At 33.3% G+C, this 5,047-nt stretch overlaps 1 non-coding gene across 1 annotated transcript; it reads right to left on the reverse strand.

Moving 5' to 3' along the window:
* Nucleotides 1–1,934: 1,934 nt before the first annotated feature.
* Nucleotides 1,935–2,097, reverse strand: LOC119470393. Its single transcript, XR_005199285.1, has one exon. It is a non-coding gene; the product is annotated as a U1 spliceosomal RNA (small nuclear RNA).
* Nucleotides 2,098–5,047: the final 2,950 nt, after the last annotated feature.

Genomic DNA, 5,047 nt, shown 5'->3' on the forward strand with positions numbered 1-5,047 from the left:
CCTCAAGAAAAATAGTCCCCAATCCCCTAGTCTCTGTGGAAGAGTTAGAAACTAACTTCAATAAGCATCAAGTAGCAAATACTGATGGCCTCATCATATTCACCAACTTTCTCCATAACTTTTTCAACTTAATAGTTTTTTCACTAGCTCACAAAGGTGCTAAAACCTCTTCCATCCTTTACTTCAAAGAAGTAGAGTAGAAGTTGTCTCCCACATTGCAATGGTCTTGACCATTACTGCAGTAAGTTCCTTGTTTTTTTAACAAGTGTCCAGTGTAAATTTTTCTTTGTCAGTGCAGGGTCTGTCCATTTACACATCCTTTAAAGGATTTATAGTATGAAAATTAATTTTAAGAACAATGGTACATGTACTAGAAACCAACAGTATAAAAGAATTTCCTCCTTTTGTGTTTAAGCCCCAGAGATACATGTTTTGCTTTGTATTAAGATAGTTTTGCTCCTTCTCTTACTAAACTCTATTCTAATTTTGGCTTTATGTGGATCTTGTCAATAACAGCTATTAATTAGTTGTCATGATTTGCAAAATCTCTGATTTGGATGAATGATAAGACATGAAGTTTTTAAAAAGAAGCTCAAGAATGAATTACTTTTTGAGAAACCCGGTGAGCATTAAATGAAGCTAAATATTTCTGGCAAAATACAAAAATATGCTTATTACATTATTAATAAAAATATTTTGACTCCTCTCTCAGTAGGCCCAATAAAATAATTTCTTGATGAATTATGATAGACATGGAAAGATGCATTTTTCCACCATGGTTCCGGATGTTCCTCTTTAACCACCTTGGTAAAATCCAAATTGCCCAAATAATGCCTGGCAATCAGCAAATCAGAAAGAAGGTCTTCCTCTTTGAAACTCTGTGACATCCCCCAGTCTGCCTTAATAAAGCCCTAAAACCCATTCCTTCCTCCTTTTCTATCTTAGAAAGCTCCTTAAAAGCCTTGTCACCTGGGATGTTTTTGAATAAAAGTTTATTCTAATAGTCCTTTATTTGATTTTCTCCCATAAGAGGTATTTCTATGTATTAAATCATTCTTATAAACTTCGTGTGTGTGTGTGTGTGTGTGTGTGTGTGTATGTACATATAGTTTTACATATATATAATATTTTATGGTATTTTGTTATGGGGTAAAAAACATATTGCATTGAAGTATAAATGAATTTACCTTTCCACACATAAGATAAAGAATGTTGTGAAAGAAATTACTCTTGCCTAGTAGTTCGAAAGTGTTTTTCAGTACAATAATCCCAAGAGAGATTCTGATCAGATAAATTTGAGAAATTTTGCTGACTGAAGGCCAGGAATGCCAGTGTCACCTTGTTATAGCACATGCAGAGCTTGATACTATTTGTTTGCCACAGCAGTTTTAGCTGAAGCAAATATGAAGTTCAAGTCCACAGCAGCTAGGTTAAACCAGTCCAGAGTTTTAAAGGCCCCAGAGCTCAAAGCAACCCCATCATGGCCTAGGCCCAAGTTGTGCAAAACTCTGATTCAGACACTTCAGAGAGATTCAGAAATTATATTACTCTATTAAAAGTTTGGATACATTCTACTCTTAGGGAAACAGTTTAATTCCTTTAGTTGTTATTTGTTTTGTTGTTTTCCTTTTTAATTTTAGCATATATTTAAAAAGTGTTTTGTTTAAATAAAACCTATTCTAGGAAAATATTTTAGAAATATTATTCTAAGGCAAATTACCTTTTTCTACAAGCTATAATCTTTGTTCCTAACAAATAGAAAGAAAAGAAAATATAAATAACATTTCATAGAAATATCTTTAAATCTAGAAAAATATTTCTTAACCACAAATTATTTATTTTTCATTTATTTATTTATTTATTTTTATTTTTTATTTTTATAAAGAAAAAATAAAAGAGAGCAAAGTCTACTTTTGTGGACCGAGTTAAGAGACCAGGGGACAGCGCAAATGCAGTCCCCTACTACCACAAATTATGCAGTTGAGTTTCCTACATTTGGGGAAATTGCAGGGGTCAGCACATCCAGAGTGCAAAGGATAAGCCTCGCCCTGGGAAAACCACCTTCGTGATATGGCATCTCCCCTGCCAGGTAAGTATAATAATAAATTATGGTAATTTTTCAAATCTACAAAGGACATTGGGTTAACTATAGAAAATTTAACTATGTCAAATATAAAAAAGAATGGTTTTAAAATAGTTTTTTAAAGGTCTTTTTCTTTGAAATTTTCTACCTTTTCTTCCCTGTTAGAATACTGTTTTTTATATCTAATGGATCCCTATTATATTACTTAAGATTCCCACTGCATTCCAGATATTATGTAGCTGATAAAAGTGTATATTGGTGTGTTGAATATTTTCCACCTTCTGGAGGACAATATTTAGTGTTCATTCATAGTATCTTGTTATAAAAATTTGTATATTTTTAAATGAATGTATGATGACTGTGGGTTTAATACATATTTAGATATGTAAAAATTTTACAACCAATGTTATTAGTGCAGTTATATTAAATCACCATTTCTGGTAGTAAATATAATATGCACAAATTTACAAATGTTATTTTCTTTACATGAGTTCCTACCATTTAGCTAAATAAAATATTTCAATTGATCTTAAATGGAGAAATTTTTTAGTGACATAAATAATACTTAAAATGTTCACGGTTCTGCTAAGATTGCCATAGAAATAATACATAAAATAGGGTGACTTGCTTTAACAGAACACTTGCAAGTGAAATAAGATTTTAGAGTGGAGTATTGCTAGAGTAGTTATTAATAAGACATCGAAGCAAAACCAAATAGGAAGAATTTATGCTCTTGAGTGCTTTGCTGAAATCCTTTCAGTCATGTTGAAGCAAGACAGAGTCTGTGCTTTTCCAGTTTCGTATGTCAGGTAAAACATAGCAGGGGGTGAAATGAATTCATCTTTCTGTCTTCAAGTAAACTAAAAGCAATTTTTGTCTTCCCATGTGGTCACTTGAGGTGCTTGTCATGTTCAAGCTAATGATATCAGGCACCCTCAGGTTGTTTAAGTATTCATGAAGTAATTAAATTCTCATTAACATATAAATAAAAGAAAACTGAAAACAAGTTTAGCAGGCACCTAACATCTGTTCTAATGCTTTTAAGTATTAAAATGTGCCACACACAGAAGGAAAAGTGCATTCTGTTCAGGGAAGTATTTTGCATAGATTATTTATAGAAACTGTAATTAAACTGATTTGGCATATTAAAGAATGTTAACAGGAGCACATTATTTAGACAGTTTGTTGTCTGTCACTTAAATAAGGAGTTAAAAATAGAAATCAGAAAAGTAAAATTAAGTTTCATTTATTTTACATTTCAGAAAATATTATAAGAGTAATTGAAATTTATTTTCATTCTAAAAGAAGATGGTTAAATTTTAGTTTATGCAGGTATATATCCAACTTTACAGCTGTACCCAAAAGTCCATTTCATTGCAAATTTTATAGAATGGTTTTGGTACTTGTCCAAGTATTTCACTTAAACCCGTAAATTTACCCTACTCACAGGTACAGATGATTTTCTCTTTATTGCTTTTATATATGGTTTTGTCAAATGGTAAAATGGAATGTATTGAAGAAAATCTGAACTTTCATTATTAGCCTTCTTGTTTCATGCTATTTCCCACTTATGTTAGATCTTTTCATGCTATGTATTAACTGTTATAATTACAAATTTCACAAAAATTTTGCTGTTTCCCAATCATCTCAATAAAATTTGCTATTCAAATAAAATAAACTCACTTATTTTACCAAGAGTTGTATAAGGGTAAGAAAATTAATTTTTTCCTCAACTCTCATAGGTTCTTGGAAAGCAACCCTATAAGACAGATTTAAGGAAAGACAAACAAAACATTACCCATATTGTTGCATATCAGAAAATAATACCCACAGAGTTTGTTGCTTTGGTATGCTGAACATCTTAAACTTCTATAGGGTGGCTTTAAAATATGCCTGGAACTCAAAAACGTTCTGACCTTTTCTGTTTTACTCTCACCCCCCAGCAGGGGAATTTTACTCTGACATTTCCTTACTAAGTTAAAACCACACCTACCACTGAAAACACAATTGCATTTTATCCCCTCCCTGAAATTTCACTATTTCAGGTAGAAGAATGAGAAATGTAATCACACCTGAACAGTTTGTCACAAGATATTGCCTGTCATTTAAATTCCAGAGAATCATTTAAAAAATGATGTCTGCTTCTTGGGTACATTTATTTTCTTTAAAATTTTCCTTCCCCTCTAAAATTGCTTACAGTTCCCCACTCCCCTCTCCCCTGTGAAAAGAATGAAACTGCCTTTGTAAAATTATAGCTAAGGAAATTATGACAGTGAAAGATATCAGACCTAACCAATTCCATCTTGCTTGTAACTTCTAAACTGTCCTTATCCATTCTTGGGTGCAGGTCAAACTACCCTTGGGAAGGAATTTAGTTTATAGTTTAAATAGCAGTCCTTCCCAAAAGCTAAACTCTTCTTGTAAAATGAATGAAAGACCACCAGCCACAAAGTAAGGATGAGAAGGGCTGCAACTCCAACTATTACCAACCATTATTCTGGAGTTCATAAAATTTGCAACTTCCCCAAATACTCTTGAGGATAACGTCACTACTATGAACTTAAGATTGGCCTGTCAAGGTGTCTTTGCCAGTTATTGCATATCTAACAACCAGATAGTCCCATCTGGACCTGCCATCCAGTTCTGTGGCCCCCATCCAGGAACTGACTCAGCATAAGAGGACAGCTTGGACTCCCTATGACTTCATCCCTGAGCCAACCAATCAGCTCTACCGACTCACTGGCCCCCTCGCCACTTAAAAACACTTATCTCTGAGTTTTCAGGGAGACTGATTTGAAGAATAATAAAACTCCAGTCTCTCACATGGCCAGCTCTACATAAATTGCTTCTTCTTCATTGCAATTCCCCTGTACTGATAATTGGCTCTTCTAGGCAGGGAGCAAGGTGAACCCGTTGGGTAGTTACAAGAGTGGTTAAGCTTCAATTAACTGCTCCTACTTTAAC

Source organism: Cebus imitator, unplaced genomic scaffold, assembly GCF_001604975.1.
Source record: "Cebus imitator isolate Cc_AM_T3 unplaced genomic scaffold, Cebus_imitator-1.0 Scaffold29, whole genome shotgun sequence".
In the NCBI taxonomy this organism is placed as follows: Eukaryota; Metazoa; Chordata; class Mammalia; order Primates; family Cebidae; genus Cebus; species Cebus imitator.